The sequence below is a fragment of the Elgaria multicarinata genome, chromosome 12 (assembly GCF_023053635.1).
Source record: "Elgaria multicarinata webbii isolate HBS135686 ecotype San Diego chromosome 12, rElgMul1.1.pri, whole genome shotgun sequence".
In the NCBI taxonomy this organism is placed as follows: domain Eukaryota; kingdom Metazoa; phylum Chordata; class Lepidosauria; order Squamata; family Anguidae; genus Elgaria; species Elgaria multicarinata.
The window spans coordinates 25937757-25962116 of record NC_086182.1 but is presented as its reverse complement, the minus strand read 5'-3'; positions in this window follow the sequence as shown (position 1 = coordinate 25962116).

Genomic DNA, 24360 nt, shown 5'->3' with positions numbered 1-24360 from the left:
GGGTCCACAAATCATTTAGGTTATTGCCCAATTTTACCTAAAGCAAAACCCTATGCAGATTTGGAAGCTCCTTTTTAGGTGAAACATCTGAAGAACTTTGAGGGATGCCTCCCCACTCCCCACCCCACACACAAAAAAGAGAGATTAGATGTGACTAAAGATTTCTGAGAAGAATTTCACACATCCCTACTTAAATCAGTTCATGTCTGTATCATAAAAATGCCTCCTTTGGGACGTTCAAATGCAAATTCTCTTCTGGTGGCTGCCTTCACCCTGCCTGCCTGCAATGCTCTGCTCCTTCAGTAACGCTAATATCCAGTTGCGTTTGGAATGCCTGTCTGACCTAGCTCTTCTTTAAAACAAAAACAAAGAAAAAACAAACAAAAAATGTAGCATTTATGGTGATGTACGTAAAATAAGTTATATACAGGATTTATATGTATATATGTTTCCCTTCAGTGAAGGACTTTAGCATTATACTGAGCCTCTTGTAAAAGATATTTATTTTGTGTACAGTAACTGTTTTCGGCGGGTGGGAGAGAAGGGGTAACTGCATTACCAAATGCTGTTGGCTTTCCCACCTTCATATGCATTTTGTGTGCAGGGGGTGAGTGAGGAGACTTACCCATGTCTCCTAACTGCTTCGTTGTATGTACAGCTAGGACAGCAGTACAATTTGGCATGCAAACCTGGGAAGCCAGTTCCGGTCAACCATCGCCGACAAAAATAAACTTTCTAATTTTATTTTTCTTTTATAAAAAGCAAAACAAAATGAACCCCTTCTCTCTCTCTCTTTCATTCTTTAATCTTTAAAAACAGATAGCCGGATTGTAAGATTAGCCTTTAGCTGTGAATAAAAGACTTCCTCAGTTAAGATCCCTTCGTCTTGTCTCTTTTCTTCTTCTTCTTCTTTTTCTGGCTTTGTATTTGGGATTCATTCTGAATTTCCTCCACTGTAAAACCTGACTTAAATATACCCCGTTGTTGTTTAAGGTGGAACTGGGTGCTCTGTGGCAGACTTGGCTCAGGGAAATCCAGATGCTGCTGAACAGCTGCAAAGTTGGGTTGTGTGTGTTGAAGATGTAGTTTGCAGGGGACAAACACTGAACAGACACATAGCCTTTACCCCACCTGCAACTTTTCCCTTGCAACCCTGTACCCAGATACTTTTCTCCCAGAGCCTTGCAATCCCTTTGTAGCACTTTAGATAAAATTAAAGGTGCTTCCAGCCTTGTGACACCATCACTTTGATGATGCTTACAGGGCTCCAGATGACGTCATCTTGTCTTCGTAACCCTCCCATATTGTCCCACTTCTTCTGCCTTTTTTTCCTTGCCGCAGAAAATGCTTTAAAGGGAAAGAAAAAACCAGCTGCCCAATGCCTTCTAACTGGTACCACTAGGAACCCTCTGTCCAGAAGCACCCCAGGTGATATCTCCCATTTAAAGTGTTAGCTCTAGCATTGCAGGCTGCTGCTGCTGCTCCACTGTCTTGAGACAGCATTGCAGGAGCATGATCTTTAGCACAATCTACTGCAATTCACAAAGTATTGGCAAACTCCAAAAAGTGACGCATGTGATAGGCACATGTCTGAGAAATGCTGACAGCCAACTCTGCAAGAATCATATCCTTAGACTCTTTGCTCACTTCCCAGTGTGTATATTTTCAACTTTGGACATATTTATCCCTCGCCATAATTAGCCTAGTGGCTATAGCTTATTTTCTCAATGTGGGTATTTTGGATCACATTCTGTAACTCCCCCATCTCTACAATTGCCCCATGCTTAGGTCACATAGCGGCTACGTTTTATTTTCAGAGCATGACATGATTGCTGATCTATTATTCTATTTATATGTCGTGCCCAAGCCAACGAAGTGTCTAGCATTCCACTTGAGGAAGGTAAAAATATGACTAGCAAAGACAATACAAGGAAATGTATTTGTTCCTGAAGACCAGTTTTGTGTCTTCTTCAGAGAACTATTAAGGAGCCATGGAGCTGGAAAAGTCAAAAGAGAACATGAACAGGATATTCTGGTTGCAAAATAGAATGAGACCATGTAGGATCATGGCTATACACCATTGCCACTAAGCCCTACTGCTATAAAAATAGTACAGTGGTTAGAGAAGCTCACTGAATGTTCTTCGGCCAATCACCATCTCTCAACCTAACCTACCTTATAAGTTTATTGTGCGGGAGAAGAAAACTATATACTGTGCCACAAAATTCTTGGAAAACAGCCAATATACAAAAGTAAAAAATGCAAATAGAATTAGAATAAAAGATAGCACAATGCATGCATGTTAACTCCAATGTGTGTAACTGTGCAAAGGACTGTAGTGGGTTTACTAAGTGCTCAAACTAGTTCCTATACATTAGATCAGAAATCTTTACTATAATACTGTAAGAGTAATAGTGCAACCACATTTGGGATACTTTGCATAGTGCTTGTCAGTGCACCTTAAAAATATAGTAGAGCAGGAGAAGGTGCAGAGAAGGGCAACCAAACATGACCAAAACAATTCCCCTATGAGGAAAGGTTACATTTGGGGCTTTTCAGTTTAGGGCGGGAAAGGCAAATTAGAGGGGACATAATAGAGAATTGTGTGCGGTGCAGAGGAAGTGGACAGAGAGACTGCGACCACCTCACACACGAGGCTTTGACAAGCACGCCTCCCTCAGGCTAAGCACCACCACTTAAATACCTGAGGAAGGATAAAAAGAAAAGTATAACCTTTCCCTTATAGCAGAGGGAAAAGGTAAGGAGATTTGGAAAAGGCTTTTCTGTGAATACAGCAGGCTGAAGGTTTAATGTAATGTGTTTATTTATGAACTAATAGAGCAGGAGACACAGCCAAACTGACACGTGGTTTTATGGTAGCAAAATAAAGAAAATGTTTATTGTTGTTTACAGTTTTTAGTTCCTTCAAATTCTATTTAACTCCTGCCTATTCTTAAGAATATTGGTAGTAACAAATCTAATAATAACAATCCTTAGTAGGGGTGTGCACAGACCCCCCGCTCCGCTTCACTTGCAGATCCGCCATTTTCCGGATCGGGCCGCTCCGCCCCGCCCCCGCTCCGCCCACTTCCGCTCCGCTCCGCCCGGAGCTCCGGATCCGGATCCGGAGCTCCGTTTCCCCCCCCCCCATAGGCTTGCATTGAAAGCTAAAAAATTATACAACTTTTTTTCTGTTCAAGTTAGAAACCTCATGTTTGGCACCATGACACCTCATGGGGATATACACACGCATGCCAAGTTTCAAAGCAATCCCATCATCCCCTGATTTTTGGCGAATTTTTGAAAATCGGGCACCCCACACACACCATCCCTGCGAGGTGGGCAGGGGAGGAGGGAGGGAAGGCAGGCAGGCATGCAGCTGGCATTTCTGGGGGCATAAGGAAGTGAGCCAAGGATAAGCCAGTAATGCATAGAAAATGGAATAAATCAATCAATAAACAAAGGAGGGGTGGAATTAAAAGCAGCAGTGTTGCTCAATAAACAACAAGAAGAACTTTTTTTAAAAGGCTATATCTGTCTTTTACCAGCAATAGGGGGACGTGCCCGGGGGAGGGGGAAGTAGCTGCCAGTTCAAGACACTGACAGCCACAGCTCCGAGAAGAAGTAAAACGCTCACTTCGACTCAGAACAGGCATTGCTCCACCACTGAAAAGTGACCATTCACTTCAACTCATGAGAGGCATTGCTCCACCGTTTTACTCTCTTTGGAAGGCTCTAATGGCCTTCCAGTGCAGGAGAGAGTGGGGGCACGTCCACGATGAGATGCCCTAGGGGAGCTCATCCCCTTGCACCACATCGATTCAGTTGTTCCCCAAGGTTAGGGTGGGGAGCAGTGCTGTGTTTTTCTATCTCTTATTCTTGGCTTAGTATATGATTTCAGGTTGTGTTTGTGCATTTGGTGGGGCTACTGTGTTAAAAAACACGGGGAAAAGCCCGTTCAGATGAAGAAAGAGAAGTTTCCCAGAATCCCAAGTTACCTGTTTTGCCTATGCCCTCCTCCAACTTTGGGATCATCATGACCGGGAGCTGACTCTGCCCCTCAGCCCTTTGAAAAAGGTATTTTTCCCGCCGATTTTTTAAAAACGTCTAGCCCGCGACCCGTACGATGCAGAAAGTTGAGAGTGGTCTCAAAATGACCCCCATCCACGACTCTCTGTGCACAAGAATTTTCAGAACGATAGCTTAAACCCCCCCCCCAGTTATCCCCGATTCTTTCCCTCAATGCAATCCTATGGGCGAAAAGCCGAAACGCAGTTTGAGCCGCGCGGTTGACCCGATTTTAAAAAAAATATTGCACGTGAACCACAGCACGCAGAAAGTTGAGAGTGGTCTCAAAATGACCCCCATCCACGACTCTCTGTGCACAAGAATTTTCAGAACGATAGCTTAAACCCCCCCCCCAGTTATCCCCGATTCTTTCCCTCAATGCAATCCTATGGGCGAAAAGCCGAAACGCAGTTTGAGCCGCGCGGTTGACCCGATTTTTAAAAAAATATTGCACCTGAACCACAGCACGCAGAGAGGTGAGAGTGGTCTCAAAATGACCCCCATCCACGACTCTCTGTGCACAAGAATTTCCAGAATGATAGCTTCAAAAACAACGTAGTTATGCGCGATTATTTGCCGCAATGCAATCCTATGGCGAAATGTTTTCAAGATGGCGACCGGAGCGCTCCGCCTGAACTCGGAGCTCCGAAAAATGGTCGCTTCTCTTCGCCTTGCTTCTAGGGGGTCCGCGGTCCGCTCCTACTCCGCCTCTGGGTAAGGCGGAGCAGGCCAATCCGCTACTGCTTCTACGCTCCTAATTGGAGCGGAGCACATCCCTAATCCTTAGTCCCTATGATCTTATTTTCACTCACTCCTCACACAACTCCGGACAAGAAACCACACAGCTAAACACATCTACCCTCCAAACCCCATCACCAACTGAACCCCTCAGATCACTCAGCTCCCCCATATATATACTCCTCCCCCCTTTCCACAGCATCACCAGCCACACCCACTCACTCCAACATTCTGCACCCTCTAGAAATACTCATGCAGACATACCTAAGGGAATAGAAATGTGGGTAACGCCACAGAGACGTTTTCCCAGACCATAGCTAGACCTAAGATTTATCCCTGGATCATCCAGGGGTCAAACCTGTTCATCTAGGTGACACACAGGGGATCCAGTGCTCAGGCAGAGGTGAACCCTGGATGATCCCAGGATAAACCTTAGGTCTAGCTGTGGCCCCAGTCTCTCATAATACTAAACCTGGGGTCATCCAACAACACCAAACGGTGGGAGATTCAGGACTGACAAAAGAAAGTACCACTTCACACAGCATATAGTTAAACTATGGAATTCACTTATGCAAGATGTGGTAATGGTTGCAATCCTATACTCACTTAGCTGGGAATAAGCCATATTGAATTCACTGGGACTTATTTCTAAGTAGACACATACAGGATTAATTAGCCTTCAAGTCTGTTAGATTCATCAGTCTGCAAGGGCTTCCTCCATTATCAACTTCTGACAAGTCAGATATAGATAAGACTTACCACCACACCCTCTCTCAAAAACATCTTGTCCATTCTTTTGAATTCCTGTTAACATTGAGTCTAAAAGAGTTTCTTGTCACTCGAAACGTTGAACACCACTTTGTGAACAATGGTTGGTACTAATAAAGGAACTGTTTTACTTTCCTGATTGTGTTTATAGCCATTCACATTTTGAAAATCCTATCATCCAGTGACACTCCTTTTTCAGTTGCTAAGGGTCACATCCTGCATGATCCATAGCACTATTCCCTGAAGTGCTGGATGTTGCATCAAAATCTTCTGGATGATGATGATGATGATGATGATGATGATGATGATGATGATGATGATTAATTATTTATATAGCGCCATCAATGTACATGGTGCTGTACAGAGTAAAACAATAAAATAGCAAGACCCTGCCACATAGGCTTATATTCTAATAAAATCATAATAAAACAATAAGGAGGGGAAGAGAATGCACCAAACAGGCACAGGGTAGAGTAAAACTAACAGTATAAAAGTCAGAACAAAATCAAGTTTTAAAAGCTTTAGGAAAAAGAAAAGTTTTTAGCTGAGCTTTAAAAGCTGTGATTGAACTAGCAGGGTCCTGAGGAATGAAATTATAATTCTGTTTGCCAACCAGATGACACATTAATTGCGTCCATTCCTAGAACATCCTACTGTGTGAAACATCAAATAAAGTCAAATACTTTGTAGCTGGGGTGGGGAGGCAAAGGGAGAGGGAAACTTGCCACTTGGCAAACTGAGCGCTAGTTTATACATACAAATAAGTCATTTGATTTCTCCATGCTTGGGGTGCTTCCACATGAGCCTTTTATTGTGCAATTGCCCTGCATTATTCACATAATTTTACAGGGCTTCAGATGCTAGGTGGTGCTCAGAGCCGTCCATCTGGAATCACCTTTGGTTACAGAGTAAGGCCAGATCTAAACCTTGTGTCAAATCATGATCACTGTGGAATAAAAAGCAGGAAATAACACTATGAAAGCAGAATATGGAATGTGGAGTATGCTCCAACAGTTAGCAGTGCACTTCAATACTGCTAAAAAGAGGTAGTGTAGTTCTAGCCTAACAGCTGAAGGTATGACTTGATTCCATGGAAAAATATGGTCTCTGGGGTGACATGAAAGCTCTATCCAGATTCAGATTCAGCATTGTCAGGCCGCTGCTAAGTTACCAGTGTCTGGCAGGATCTGCTGACACCTGAATCTGAGGACCCCATGCAATGTGAGCTGCCATTTTAAATTCCCACAATGCATCAAAGTAGTACTACATAAGGGGCATTGTTGGAAACTTAAAAGACAGCTCAGACCTAACGAACTGATGCTGGTTGCAATGTTGATGCTGTCTAATGCCTCCACCAGCTAAGCCCACTGGGACCTACAGGCATTGAGCAGGCTCTTTGCCAAGGCTGCCCTCAAATGTAGAACCAGCCCTGGCTCCATCCATGGTGTTAGATCTGTGACGATGCATTCACACATGACAAAGCACCACCTCGTGTTGCAGTCCTCAAGTGATGAAGATACATGTGCAAAACCAGCCCAAACACTATCCAAAACCTTGGTCTAAAGTTAGTTAACCCTCCTTCAGAAAGGTAACTGGAGAATGGTGATGGAGCTTCTTAAGTGTTCAGATTAAATCAAGGAATATCAAAGCATTCTTCAAGGGAGGCAGTAAAAAGCTGCAGTCTCGCAGAACATCTCCCTGAAGAGGCAGGCTGTTAATTATGGTAGAGAGGGTACTAAAAAATGCTGAGGCTGCATATAAGCAGCTCAATTTATTTTTCCGTCAAGGATGAAGTACCGTCTAAGAGTCTCTGAAGCCCCAAATTGGAATAGAACTTCATTGCTCATGTTAACGACCTTTAACTTTAATGACTGCTGGATCAGATTCATAACGCCAAGGTTTCAAAGACAGTGAAAAGTGTTATCAGAGCAGGAATGGCATGTTCCAATACTGTCATGTTGCTGGTCATCCTGGGAAGAGGCAATGCCATTCAAAGTACAACACGGACAGCACCAAATGCATCATGAAGAAAGGCTCACATTGCTTTCTTGGCAATGGACTGAGTATTTTATGACCTATGTAACAACAGCTTCCAGAAGGGTCATGTGTCCTCCTGTATTGCAGCAAAGAGTACAGAAGAGTCTTAAGACACCTTAAAGACAAACAAAATGATTACAGCATTAGCTTTCATGGACGAGAGCCCATTTCATCAGGTGCAACACTAAAAACAAACAAGATCAAAATTGGCACATGGCAGTTATTATTAACGATCATATGGTCGATCATACAGAAACACCATCAATGTACAGGGCATTTCAGGGAGGAACATAAATCAGGAAGGAAGGCCTGTGTCCTGAGGAGCTTACAAACAACATTGTTATAATGGGAGAAGGTCACAGGAAGAAAAGGGGTGTATTGATCTACAGAAGACAAAAGTTGTGCACCCTCTTTCCAGGGGGCCTGCAATCTATATTAGTAATGCAAGATGGGGTGGGGAGGGGAGGAGAATCAGGGGAAAGGGTCTAGGCTTGGCATCAAACTCATCTTTTCACCCAATTCCTAGCATAGCTATAGTGCTTTAGAGCAGCCTTCCCCCAATGTAAAGGCCTTCAAATGCATTGGATTACAATGCCTAGCGTTCCCCAGCCATCATGGATCACAAAAAAGAGAGGAAATACTTCACCAAAAAGGGAGACAACAATGCAGTTGCTAATTTATATGTGTAGATGCAAAGTTAGAAATAATTACTATAATGTGAATAGAAAAACACTACACCTGTATTTCTATTAACATTATCCACCTGCTAATTTACTTTACAGTATACAGTAAATACGGTATATTAGCATCCCTGTGTTTGTCCTTTGATCCTGATTCCTGGCCTTGTCCTCAGCTCCAACTTCTGGATTGCACCTTGGTGCTGATTCCTGTTTTGTCCTCAACTCCTCCTCTTGGCTTACCTTGGACAGCTGCCTAAACTGAGCTGTGACAACCACATTCCATACAGCAATCACAGCAGCAATGGATGGATTATATGAAGAAAGTACCATATTTCCACGGGAATAAATATAGCATCATTCAGTGTAGGAAAAATGCAACATACAATCATACCAGGGTGGGGGTTTAATCATTTTGTGACTCAGCTACCAAGCGATAGTACATGAACTAGAACTGGATGGATCTCCATGCCACCTAATATCTGGTCACTAGTGATGGCAGTTGAAGCTTCAGAGGAAGAGTGATGAGGGGGGAGAACGAAGATCATATATTAAGATGAAGGATCCCATTCTGACTCCAATGGATTTCTCATGAGATCTATAAAATAAAGCATTCAAATTCTTCTTGAATCCAAAGAGGACTTCTGTGATTGGTCCTGTTCTTTACTGGTTAGTTTGCAACCAGTGCCAGCTCTAGGTTTTTGTATGCCCTCAGGCAAGACACCCTCAAGGTCTACCTTCTCACCACCATTGTCACCAGCTGTTCTTTCTCCTCCTCCACATTCTCGCCATTGATAAGAGGAGCCAGTCCAGGCAGCTCTTGTCAGTGGGCTCATCCAGGCCTACTCTTGACACCAGTCCAGTTAGCAACATCCCCACCTGTGCAACAGTTTTGACCTGTGCAACAGTGAGGCTGGCAAACACCAGTATGAGCTATGCAGAGAGATGTGCCGTTTGGAGGTACATCCCAGGGCACTTCCCAGACTCCTCTGAAACAGTTCTATTGCAGACATTCAGGAGCTCCTTGGCAGACAAGTTGACACAGAAAGGGTTTCTCTTAAGCTGGGCATTTTGAAAAATACAATTTTAGAAGCATGGAAGCAACAGCAAAAAGACAGAGATAAGAAAAAAAAATGACTTTCTGGCAAAGGGCTGATTCCTGTCACTGTCCTCAGGGAGCCTGCTTTGAAGAATGAAGGCTCCACATGCCTGCAGTCAAAAATAAATCCCAGCCTCAGAAGGCTTGGTGGCAGGAAGAACAAAAACTGCCATGAAAGGAAACAGCCTGGGCGGGGAGCAGAGTGCTGAGGATGCATGGGACCAATCAATCACAGATCTTGCTTGTCAGCAGTCGTCATGAAAAAATTAGTCATCTCCTCCAAATTGTGATATCAGAAAGACAACGGCACCACAACAGCTACTGCGGAGCCAAGAGATAGAACTGGGTGTCCACAGCACGCAGACAGGAAGCTCAAGATTTTGCATTTAGATTTCCCCAATCCAGGACTTTCACAGAAATTGTTGATGGAATGTTCCCTATGACTGGGTATATAATAATAATAATAATAATAATAATAATAATAATAATAATAATAATAATAATAATAACAGCAGCAGCAGCAGCAGCAGCCCAAGGATAGATTTCCAGGAGTTGTGCAAGCCAAAGCTCAGAGCATTTCACAGGAAGCCATTGTGAAGTGCTACAAGCTGTGAAAAGCGATACAAAACAATTCCGATAAGAAAGGGTGGGCTTCAGGCAATGACTTCAAAGAGATCGCCAACAAATAGTCTCGCCACTGAGGATTTGAGAGCAACAACTCATGATAAAGGCTCAGAGAGAGAGAGAGAGAGAGGACCAAGTACTAATTCCATGTGAACAGAAGAAAGATCACAGCTAAAACCCCTGCTCCTGTGGCATTTTCACAGGCAACCTTGTTCTTCAAACTTAATACATCGCTATGAGTATAATATAAAAAGGAGCCTCTCTGAACATTCATGTTTATTTTTATTTATTTATTATTGCATTTATATCCCGCCTTTTTTCCTCCAAGGAACCCAAGGCAGTGTACATAATCCTCCTCCTCTTCCTCTCCATTTTATCCTCACAACAACAACCCTTTGTGGTAGGGTGGGCTGAGAGCTGTGACTGGCCCAGTGTCACCCAGTGGGTTTCCATGGATGAGTGGGGACTAGAACCCAGATCTCCCGACTTCCAGTCCAACACTTTAGCCACTACACCACACTGGCTCTCAGGTTGAGTCAAACTGGCCCTGCAATTATGCAGAGTGAGACGGCTGCCTCAGGTAGTGGATGTTGAGGAGGGTGGCAGTAGCCCCACTGACCATTCTCCCTGAGCTCCTGCCCCAGCCACTGCCTTCCTCCTGAACTGGTGGCAAGGATGCTTCATACTGGGCTCTTTGTATGTCTTGCCTAGTCACCTTCTCTGAATGTGTCACAGACAGTGCCATTGGGAAATGTCCCCAACTGTCCAAGCAGGGTTTATATGTGTCCAACATTCTGTCACATGCTAGCATGACCAAGAAATGAGACTATCCAGATGAACTGGGAGAAGAATGCAATGATCTGGGTTAAGAAACAGGTTCAGGCTAGCTCTCACCCACAAGGAGGCTAAAAGTCTTTTTGTGTACAGGGCGTCCTTCCAGTATTCAAACCCTCTTTCCCTTACTCATTGAATAATACCAGCAAATAATCCTTTTAGAACTGCACATGGTCAACACTACCCTTTAAATCAATGGAACTTTAAAATGCTTCACTTCGGCTGCATGGTGTCCACGGTTTATAGAATGGGTCTTTGCTGAAATGATAAAAGAGATGATCCTGTATCTAAGGAACAGGAAATCAGATTCCCAGCTGGCATCTAGAGGCGACGCTCTAAGCTCTATCAATTGTTATGCCAGTTCAGGCCAGCTGCTGAGGCATCTTTATTTGAAGAGTTCAGGGGATATTAATCCTAGATGCCACTCTGCTGCTGCCCGGGGGGGGGGGGGGATATCTGCTGTTTAAGAGCAAAGAAGGGGAGGCTTGCATCAAGGGGCCTCTCACAATTAAAAGTTCTTGGATGCAAAGATGACAAGCTCAATTGGAACATATGCAGTGCAGCTGCGGTGTTTACTTCCAATTACTGGGCAAAGGTTACACAACTATTCCTTTCAACTTCTATACAGTGATGTATAATACACAGAGAAAAGAGTGCCTTAGCTCATTAGCCATCCCCTGCTCTAAGCGTCTAACCAAAAAATCAGTGTTGTCAGCGAACACCCTAATGAGGCAAGTGGAGACTTTTGCCAGGATTCTGAGAACAGGTGTGTCATTCAGGTGTTGCTAAGGACAAGCAGTAAAACTGGAACGGGGTGAAAAGCTAATGTGCATAGTTCTGTTGTCTTCACAATACAGATCAAAAGCATACTAAAATTCTTTGTATCCACATTGTTCAGATCAGCCTCAACAAAGATGCAACAGAAAACTAGCAGGGTAACAGTGCAGACAGTGGAGGAAACAGAAGAAATGCTAACGTTGATTTTTCAGGCCAAATTCTGGGTCTGTGCAGGCTGAGGAGACATAACATTTGTAGCTGGGGGGTAGGACAACCCACTACATCCAAATCTTCTTCTTCTTCTTCTTCTTCTTCTTCTTCTTCTTCTTCTTCTTCTTCTTCTTCTTCTTCTTCTTCTTCTTCTTCTTCTTCTTCCTGCTGTGGTTGAGCTCTGAAAAACCTTTTCCAAGTTTGCTTTGTGGTCAGTTTAAGTCAAAGAAAAGCCCATTGTGCAGGATGTCAACTGGCTACTGCTCATGAAATCACTAACACAACTGCAGATTTACCAAGGGTATTTTTAAAGTTTATGATGGGGTGTGTGTGGTGGGGGGGTGTAAGATGAAGGATGGGCATATAGATGAACAATGCTGCTCTAAAAAAATACAAAAAAGGGAGGGCAGCCCACATGATGAATGAGGAAAGGGACAAGACTAGCAGCTGATCAACTTTCTAAAATATATGTCTGGAAATGACAAGCTTTGGCAAGGATCAGGATCCAGGCCGATGACCCAGGTTGTGGGGGAACTGGCTGTCAACCCAGCTGGGCCAGAAGCAGATGCATAGTCAAAAAGAGATAGGGATTTTAGTTCCAAGGCAGCAACCAGAGAAAGGGAGTAACTTAGGCAGTGTCCTCACACACTAAACAAGTTGTTTGGATTGAGGAGCCATCTCTGAGCCTTTATAAAGCTTTGAGGACAGGTCTTCGAGGTCAGCTGACTGAATCCTCAGGCAGACAGGAACCGCAGCCTAAATGGCATCCTTGAAGCACTGAGTTCAGTCTCTCAGACTTGCAGTGGAAACAGACTGAAGGTAGTGCAAAAGATAAGATGCAAGAACTTCACCACTAGGAGCTTGACAGCTGGTTGGCCACTGTGTGAACAGAGTGTTGGACTAGATCAGTGGTTCCCAAACTTTTTCAGGTAACCGCCCTCTTGGTTCCACAAACTCATGCCCAGTGCCCCGTACCCTACACTATAAAAATCATTACTCAGAATAGCGGTTTTCAATGACCCCCTAACGAAGATAATAACAATAAAATTCAAAACAGTAACAATTAATTGAGTATTTATTCAAAATCCAAAGCACCCGCTGCAGGCTTGCCAAGGGAGGGAGGGAGGAAAAAGAAAGTGAACGCCTCTGTTTTGCAGCCGGCGTGGCAGGGCACACCAAGCAGGGTATGTCTCTTCATTAGCGTTTTGGTGCTTTTGAAACATTTCAATTCACCGTTAAAAGGACTCTTCTTAAACGGTATTAATACATGTGTGGATTCTTCACCTATATGGCTTGGGACCAAACTACCTTCTCCCATAAAAATGTCCCTGGGTTTTAAGACCTTCTGGAGAGGTGCTTCTTGGAAATGACCACCTCGAGCGCCCCCTGCCGCCCCTTTGCCTCTTAACGCCCCCCTATGCAATCCCACCGCCCCCAAGGGGGCAGTACCGCCCACTTTGGGAACCACTGGACTAGATGGACCCACAGTCTAATCAAGCATGGCAGCTCTTATGTTCTTAGGAGCACTGGCACCATACACGCATACACACAGGTTGCTTTTAATATATTACAACTGTTTTTATCCTAACCGTCACTTCTCACTGAAGTGGTTATTTCATTATTCTACCCAATTCTCCAGTTTACCCGTGATTTTTTTCTATATCGAAGGAAGTTATTTGGCCACAAGTTTCTAATGCAATGTGGATGTTCTCAGACACTAGTCATGTGAATTGGCTGTAACTAAAAGAGCATTAGGTACATTTGCCTGACATGGAGCACATAAAGGACTACATAAAACAATCATTCCAGCTCCAACTGTATCTTTCTGCAGAATCTGTGCGTAGAATGGAATCCACATACATATTCAGCTATTGACTTCACTCATAAGCAGCTGCCAAATTCTGAGCAAATGAAACAGTATTGGATGAGAAAATAGTGCTGGGAATGCAAGTTGAGAAATGTAGCAGACATGAGTGGGGCGGTTCACAGAACTGGCAGATCCTTCTCAACTGTGTTGAATCAATGGGCCAATGAAATCGACTTGGCATCATTCAAGTAGCTGTCACAATGGGCTGAGTTAATCCAGCTGCAAGCCTAACACACATGTGCATACACAAATAAAATCAGCTTGTTAACTATCCTAGTGGAGTGGAGCACTTTCCTTTGAAACTAAAGTATATCCATCTGAGATCAGAGATAACAGTGTTGATTCCACTGTTTCGGAGGCTGAGATTTCAGAAGTTGGCTTTTTAATCATCCTTGCTCTGTTACTAGTAAAAAAAAATAATGAACTAGTGAGCAGTTATTTCTAAATGCAGAAGTATGGTAGTTGGTGGCATGATCTCCTTGGCAGCCTGGAAATGTATAAGCTAAGCAACATTTCTTGGCATTTCAATTTAAAGTGGGACAAGCTTGGACACATTTCTTTTCTAAATAAATAAAAGCACATATGCTGGTCACATTTATTGAGAACTAAGTCCCCATTATTTCAACGGGAATTGCTTCCATGTAAGTAAGCTTTTGGATTACACCATCCATCTCCCACAACAAAGGCAAACTACATTTGGAACTGGCACAGTGTACCAATGCGTTTGGGTCTGGAAATCAGAAAATTCAACTATAAAAATTTCCTTTGAGGGAGACTTAGCAGACAGATTTTGCTTGACAGGATCTAACTGATTGTCATTGTAAAGGAAACCACACTCAGCCAAACCGGCTGTCCACTGGATTTTTGCACAGATCTTGGAATAAAGCACACAGCTCTCAAATTGAAAGGGTTAGGCCCAATCCTTTATTGAAATTGGAAGGGTAAGAGGCAAGCAACACATCAGATTAGCTACTAAAATTGATACAGAAATAACACCCTGAACCCCAACACCAGCAAACTAATACATTGTTACAGAATATACTTCCCCAGCCAGGTGTCCTTCAGCTCAGGCGCCAGGCCCCACATTTGATAGACTTTTTATGGCCACTCCGCTATTCTACTCCCCCCTCCCTCCGGATGGGCCATTTTTTCCCTTCACAGATGCAAATTGCCCCAAGGCCACTTCTCTCGCCTTGACGGAGCCAGGAGATGGCCTCACGCCCACGGCCAGGTGGAGAGATAAGCGGTACTTCTCCAATTCTATAACAGACAATAGACAATGAATAAAACTTTAAAAACAGCAATTCTTTGTACACTTAACCCTTTCCTTACAGTCATTATGTATTTCAAAAGCCAAAGACAAGAGGCAATTGCTAAATTTATTTATTTCCCTACAAGTACACGTTGCTACACTTCTTGACCTTCTTCTACCACAGAAGATTTTAGTCCTGCTCATCCTTTTGCTTGCAGCACTTTAAGCATGATGGTTTAGGGCCTATCATAGAATCATAGAATCATAGAATAGCAGAGTTGGAAGGGGCCTACAAGGCCATCGAGTCCAACCCCCTGCTCAATGCAGGAATCCACCCTAAAGCATCCCTGACAGATGGTTGTCCAGCTGCCTCTTGAAGGCCTCTAGTGTGGGAGAGCCCACAACCTCCCTAGGTAACTGATTCCATTGTCGCACTGCTCTAACAGTCAGGAAGTTTTTCCTGATGTCCAGCTGGAATCTGGCTTCCTTTAACTTGAGCCCGTTATTCCGTGTTCTGCACTTTGGGAGGATCGAGAAGAGATCCTGGCCCAACTCTGTGTGACAACCTTTCAAATATTTGAAGAGTGCTATCATGTCTCCCCTCAATCTTCTCTTCTCCAGGCTAAACATGCCCAGTTCTTTCAGTCTCTCTTCATAGGGCTTTGTTTCCAGACCCCTGATCATCCTGGTTGCCCTCCTCTGAACACGCTCCAGCTTGTCTGCGTCCCTCTTGAATTGTGGAGCCCAGAACTGGACGCAATACTTTAGATGAGGCCTAACCAGGGCCGAATAGAGAGGAACCAGTACCTCACGTGATTTGGAAGCTATACTTCTATTAATGCAGCCCAAAATGCATTTGCCTTTCTTGTAGCCATATCGCACTGTTGGCTCATATTCAGCTTGCAATCTACAACAATTCCAAGATTCTTCTCATTTGTAGTATTGCTGAGCCAAGTATCCCCCATCTTGTAACTGTGCCTTTGGTTTCTATTTCCTAAATGTAGAACTTGGCATTTATCCCTATTAAATTTCATTCTGTTGTTTTCAGCCCAGCACTCCAGCCTATCAAGATCACTTTGAAGTTTGTTTCTGTCTTCCAGGGTATTAGCTATCCCACCCAATTTGGTGTCATCTGCAAATTTGATCAGTGTTCCCTGCACCTCCTCGTCCAAATCATTAATAAAAATGTTGAAGAGCACTGGGCCCAGGACTGAGCCCTGAGGTACCCCACTCGTTGCCTCTCCCCAGTTTGAGAAGGTTCCATTGATAAGTACTCTTTGAGTCCGATTCTGTAGCCAACTGTGAATCCACCTAATAGTTGTTCCATCTAGCCCACTTTTAGCTAGTTTGTTAATCAGAATGTCATGTGGTACTTTGTCAAAAGCTGTGCTGAAGTCAAGATATATGATGCCCACAGCATTCCCACGGTCCACAAGGGAGGTTACCTATCAAAAAATGAGATCAAATTTGTCTGACAGGACTTTTTCTTGACAAATCCATGTTGGCTTCTAGTGATCACCGCATTGATTTCAAGGTGTTTACAGATTGACTTCTTTATAATCTGCTCCCGAATTTTCCCAGGGATGGATGTCAGACTGACTGGTCTGTAGATCCCAGGTTCTTCCTTTTTGCCCTTTTTGAAGATAGGGACGTTAGCCCTCCTCCAGTCGCCCGGCACCTCACCCGTCTTCCATGATTTTGCAAAGATAATAGACAAAGGTTCTGAGAGTTCTTCCGCTAGCTCCTTCATTACTCTAGGATGCAGTTCATCGGGCCCAGGAGATTTGAACTCATTCAAGGAAATTAGGTGTTCTTTGACCATTTGTTTATCAATCTCAAACTGTAATCCTGCCCCCTCAACTTCTGTTTCACTTTTTCCAGGGGGTCATAGACCCGCTTTTGGGAGAAGACTGAGGCAAAGTAGGAATTGAACACTTCAGCCTTTTCTTTGTCATCTGTTATCAATTTGCCATCCTCATTAAGCAGTTGAACCACCATTTCTTTCCTCTGTCTTTTACTACTCACATATCTGAAGAAAGCCTTTTTATTGCTTTTAGCATCCCTCGCTAATCTCAGCTCATTCTGAGCTTTAGCCTTCCTGACGCCATTTCGGCACTTCTGCGCCACTTGTCTGTACTCTTCTTTTGTAGCCTGGCCTTCCTTCCACTTCCTATATGTATCCCTTTTTGTTTTCAGGTCATCTCTAAGCTTTTTGTGGAGCCACATTGGTTTCCTCTGTTGTCTTCTATCTTTTCTCCTTGTTGGAATTGTTTGTAACTGTGCCTTTAAAATTTCCTTTTTTAAATACTCCCACCCATCCTGCACTCCTTTTCTCATTAGGCTCATTTGCCATGGGACCTTACTTATCATAGTTCTGAGTTTATTAAAATCAGCTTTCCTAAAATCCAGCTGCAGGCCTATATGTTAGTTCAACATGTTATCATGGTGAGGGCAAGCTCATTGTTTCTCCATGAGGAGCTCTGAACAACATCTCTTTCATGTTCCTGTCACAATAATCATTATCTGATTTGTTTTGGATTGTGAGTAACTATTTGTGTTAACTGATAATAAGCAATGATGTATGCAGAAGCGAGCAATTTCTCCATTGCTGCTTATACACAGGTAAGTAGAATGTTCTGGTCTGATAGCAATCAATAGGACAGAATGAACATGTCCAATGGTTCTGAGCTGGCTGGTCATAATGAGGCTGGATTATGATGGGATTTGACAAAGAGACATTATCCTGGAGCAGGAAGGCATAGCTAAGAGGTAGCACCTGAAAGAATAGTAAGACTGTCTCTTTTGAAAGTTAGAAATAGCTGGGCAGGCATTTTAGGAATTGTGGCAAGCGAAATTTGTAGAGCTCAAGGAAAAAGGAAGAAACTAATAGAATTAAAAGGCAAGGGACCATCTTGACGGACCAAAATAAAAAAAAGCCAGAAACTAAAAGCTTGGTAAGCTATGTATTATTTACCTAATCATCGTACTTTTCCACATATAAAATTCAATTCTCATTTCATCTGCCTTCACAACAACCATGTAATCTTTACTTTATTTATTTATTCAATATTTATAAATCACGTACATTAAAGAAATTTCTAAGTCATGTACAAAAGGAAGTTCTCATACGGAGGACAAGATTACTTTTTTCTAGGAGGGTAAGGGTTGGCACCTGCCTGATTTGTAATAGCAGGGAGTTCCAGACAGTGCACATTACAATATGAACAGCCCTATTCTGAGCCATGATGGACCATACCTCCAAGTTCTTGGGTACCACCAGGAGGGTATCTGTTGATGAGCACAGCAACTGAGCAGGCCAGTAGGGGATCAGGCAATCTCTTAAATTGTCCTAAGTTGTTTAGGTCTTTGTTAAAAAAAAGTACCACAATTTATAATGAATAATTTACTTAAGAAATTTACTGCCCCAAAATATGGTGATAGCCAGCAGTTTAGATGGTTTAAAAATGGGATTATACAAATTCATGAAGAAGAGGTCTATCGAAAGCTAAATAAAACTTCCATCTTTGGAGACAGCTGCTGGATGGAGGGCTATTGCAAATCTCAGTCTGAGGAAATGGTCACCAAATGTATTTGCCTGTCTTGGTGTAAATACAGCTACTGTAAGCCCAACTATGAACTATTTCTACTTTAGACCTCTATATGCCATGAGGAACAAGCAAGAGAGAGCCAGACTCTGATACTGAAGTCTGATACTGAAGAAAGCACTAAAAGCCTGAGGAAATTCCACTGTGTGTTTTTCTTCTTTTCTTTATAGTATTTAAGTTGTAAACTTCCTTGGATGCATTAGCAGAAAGATGATGTAAACATGCATTAAGTAAATATATAAATGGCGGCAACCCAACTGTTTGAGTTCAGATTGATACAGATGACCATTATGATAAGTAGCAACAGAGATTTTTTAACAATAAATCAGGTGCCTGCCATCTGGCACAGCACTTGTCTATATGGGCTTCTTGAAATGGATTGACTCCTGCTTATTGATTCCTAAAAAAATAATGATTCTTCTTACTTCATTTATTAAAATGTACTTATGCAGATGAACTGAATTGCTATTTGACTCATCCTCACTGTTGATAGATATTACATTGTTGTATTGAACAATTTCCACAAACTTCTTAAATAACACCCAACATTACATGTTGTTGAACAGAGTCCTGAATGTTTAATTCCAAAGCACATGATTTTACAACAAGCCTGTTGCTTATCTACCTTCCCTTACTCTAATAATATTTGCTGATTTAAGCCAAACTGAGATCAGATGAAATGTTTTATTGTGCCTTGTTTGTGCACTGATCTGTCTTTTTATGTTGTGTTTTGTTTTTAATTTTGTTTTGCTAAAAATAAAAAAAATAAAATTCTGCTCAGTCTGGTACCTGCAATAAACAGGTCTGCTCACATGGAATAGTGGAGAACCGATACAACTTTCCTGGGGACTACGCCTTTGGATTCAGTGAGTCTTCTCATTTCTGACGTGGTAGACCTGCATAGGATTGTGCTGTATGCCTGCAACCCTTTCTCCCTATTTGCCCTTACCGTGCAAGCTTACTCAGAAGTCCTTTTTGTCTCCACTAGGGTTTACTCCAAGGGCACAATGCTATACATGTTTAGAAAAACAGCCTACAACTCCCAACATGCCTCAACCAGCTAGGAGTTGTAGGACATTTTTTCCTGTCTAAACATGCATAGGATGGCGCCATTTAGGATTGACACTTTTATTACCCAGGAGCAAATCCTCGCTGAAGCCTGGGTAAAAGGAAAAGTGGACGGTCTTTTTATTAATTTCCCAGCCGATGCACAGGCGTCCGATGTGAGGTGAAAGCAAAACACAAAACTCGTTATCACCACTGGGCAGAATGATAGGCTCATCTACACCAAGCAGGATATTGCACTGTGAAAGTGGTTTGAAAGTGGTATATAAAAGGTAGGAGCCACACTACTGCTTTATAGCGGTATTGAAGTGCACTGACACCCGTTGGGGCCCATTGACACATACCATATACCGCTTTCATATCGCTATATTCTGTTTGATGTCGCTTCTGCCTTTTATATACCACTTTCATAATGGAATATGCTTAGTATAGATGATCCCACTGTTGACTCATCTCAATGGCAGGTTATATACCTCAATTGTCTCTATGCATACATGTAGATATATAGAGAGAGACAGAGATCTAATGTATGTGTGGGGAGGGACAGTATATATAAAACTGAGATGAGTTTGGTCGCCTTTATTATTCTGTCCAGGGGCGATGACGAGGTTTGTGTTTTGTTTTTATCACATACATATATAATATACACACATATATGTGTTTTTTGTTTTTTTACTACATATATGTTTTGTTGTTTACCATATACATATATAATATACACACAAATATGTGGTTTTTACCACATACATATATAATACACACACGTGTTGTTTTTACCACATACATATATAATACACACACATATGTGTTGTTTTTACCATACATATATAATATACACACATATGTATTGTTTTTACCCCATACATATATAATACACACAAATATGTGTTGTTTTCACCCCATACATATATAATACACACACGTGTTGTTTTTACCCCATACATATATAATACACACACATATGTGTTGTTTTTACCCCATACATATATAATACACACACGTGTTGTTTTTACCCCATACATATATAATACAAACACATATGTGTTGTTTTTACCACATACATATATAATACACACACGTGTTGTTTTTACCCCATACATATATAATACACACACAAATATGTGTTGTTTTCACCACATACATATATAATATACACACACATGTTTTCACCCCATACATATATAATACACACACGTGTTGTTTTTACCCCATACATATATAATACACACACATATGTGTTGTTTTTACCACATACATATATAATACACACACGTGTTGTTTTTACCCCATACATATATAATACACACACATATGTGTTGTTTTTACCCCATACATATATAATATACACACATATGTATTGTTTTTACCCCATACATATATAATACACACACGTGTTGTTTTTACCCCATACATATATAATACACACAAATATGTGTTGTTTTTACCCCATACATATATAATACACACACATATGTGTTGTTTTTACCATACATATATAATATACACACATATGTATTGTTTTTACCCCATACATATATAATACACACAAATATGTGTTTTCACCCCATACATATATAATACACACACGTGTTGTTTTTACCCCATACATATATAATACACACACATATGTGTTGTTTTTACCCCATACATATATAATACACACACGTGTTGTTTTTACCCCATACATATATAATACAAACACATATGTGTTGTTTTTACCACATACATATATAATACACACACGTGTTGTTTTTACCCCATACATATATAATACACACACACATATGTGTTGTTTTCACCACATACATATATAATATACACACACATGTTTTCACCCCATACATATATAATACACACACGTGTTGTTTTTACCCCATACATATATAATACACACACATATGTGTTGTTTTTACCACATACATATATAATATACACACGTGTTGTTTTTACCCCATACATATATAATACACACACAAATATGTGGTTTTTACCACATACATATATAATATACACACACGTGTTGTTTTCACCCCATACATATATAATACACACACGTGTTGTTTTTACGCCATACATATATAATACACACACATATGTTTTGTTTTTACCACATACATATATAATATACACACGTGTTGTTTTTACCACATACATATATAATACACACACAAATATGTGTTGTTTTCACCACATACATATATAATATACACACACGTGTTGTTTTTACCCCATACATATATAATACACACACGTGTTTTTACCCCATACATATATAATATACACACGTGTTGTTTTTACCACATACATATATAATACACACACATATGTGTTGTTACCACATACATATATAATATACACACATGTTGTTTTTACCACATACATATATAATACACTCACATATGTGTTGTTTTTACCCCATACATATATAATACACACGTGTTGTTTTTACCCCATACATATATAATACAAACACATATGTGTTGTTTTTACCACATACATATATAATATACACACAAGTGTTGTTTTCACCCCATACATATATAATATACACACGTGTTGTTTTTACCCCATACATATATAATACAAACACATAAACTCCAAGTGAGCGCAGGAAGGACTTCTCCCCTGAGTCAAAGCCACACACACACAACATCCCTGCGAGGTGGGCAGGGGAGGAGGGAGGGAAGGCAGGCAGGCATGCAGCTGGCATTTCTGGGGGCATAAGGAAGTGAGCCAAGGATAAGCCAGTAATGCATATAAAATGGAATAAATCAATAAATAAACAAAGGAGGGGTGGAATTAAAAGCAGCAGTGTTGCTGAATAAACAGCAAAAAGATTTTTTTAAAAAAGGCTATATCTGTCTTTTACCAGCAATAGGGGGACGTGCCCGGGGGAGGGGGAAGCAGCTGCCAGTTCAACTCAAGACAGCCACCAACAGCTCTGAGATTAAGAAGTAAACGCTCACTTCGACTCATAACAGGCATCGCTCCACCACTAAAAAGTGACCATTCACTTCAACTCATGATAGGCATTGCTCCACCGTTTTACTCTCTTTGGAAGGCTCTATGGCCTTCCAGTGCAGGAGAGAGTGGGGGCACGTCCACGATGAGATGCCCTAGGGGAGCTCATCCCCTTGCACCACATCTTTTCAGTTGTTCCCCAAAGTTAGGGTGGGGAGCAGTGCTGTGCTTCTATCTCTTATTCTTGGCTTAGTATATGATTTCAGGTTGTGTTTGTGCATTTGGTGGGGCTACTGTGTTAAAAAACACGGGGAAAAGCCCGTTCAGATGAAGAAAGAGAAGTTTCCCAGAATCCCAAGTTACCTGTTTTGCCTATGCCCTCCTCCAACTTTGGGATCATCATGACCAGGAGCTGACTCTGCCCCTCAGCCCTTTGAAAAAGGTATTTTTCCCGCCGATTTTTAAAAAACTTCTAGCGCGCGACCCCCGTACGACGCAGAAAGTTGAGAGTAGTCTCAAAATGACCCCCATCCACAACTCTCTGTGCACAAGAATTTTCAGAACGATAGCTTAAAACCCCCCCAGTTATCCCCAATTCTTTCCCTCAATGCAATCCTATGGGCGAAAAGCCAAAAACGCCGTTTGAGCCGCGCGGTTGACCCGATTTTCAAAAAAATATAGCACGCGACCCACACAACGCAGAGAGGTGAGAGTGGTCTCAAAATGACCCCCATCCACGACTCTCTGAGCACAAGAATTTCCAGAACGATAGCTTCAAAAACAACCTAGTTATGCGCGATTATTTGCCGCAATGCAATCCTATGGCGAAATGTTTTCAAGATGGTGACCGGAGCGCTCCGCCTGAACTAGGAGCTCCGAAAAATGGTCGCTTCTCTTCGCCTTGCTTCTAGGGGTCCGCGGTCCGCTCCTACTCTGCCTCTGGGTAAGGCGGAGCAGGCCAATCCGCTACTGCTTCTACGCTCCTAATCGGAGCGGATCACACCCCTAATATACACACAAGTGTTGTTTTCACCCCATACATATATAATATACACACGTGTTGTTTTTACCCCATACATATATAATACACACACATATGTGTTACCACATACATATATAATATACACACGTGTTGTTTTACCTCATACATATATAATACACACACACGTGTTGTTTTTACCACATACATATATAATACACACACAGTTTTGTTTTTTACCACATATCTATATATCTATATACCTAGTTATATAGATATCTATCTATATAGATATATCTATATCTGTGTGGGGAGGGCGTATATACACACAGAGAGAGCGGATGCGCTCCAGGGTGTTTACATCCCCTCAGAAAACCGCCCGCGCGCAGGCTCTACCTGCGGCTCGTTCCCGCCGCAGGCAGGCGGACAGGCAGGCGCGCGCACGCGCAGGCTCCCCTTTCGCGCGCTCCACCTCTCTCTCTCTCTCTCTCTCTCTCTCTCCACCTTCGGCTTCATCCCCGCCCCCTCCCAACGCTTGTGGCCCCGCCCACTTGCTTTCTCACTCGGAATCCCTCCCCTCTGTAGCCGCCGCCGCCGCCGCCGCCGCGGTGCATTGTGGGACACAAACAAAGTGCCCGGCTAGGCTAGGCTAGGCTGGGCTGCCTGGAGTGAGACAGGGGGTGGGGGGAGGGAGCGGGGAGCTCCAGCGCCTGGGTCCCGCGCGCCAGCCCAGCCAGCCAGCCAGCGCGCGAGTGGCCCCGCGCCGCCACCGTCGCCGCGGAAGCGCCTGCGTACGGGC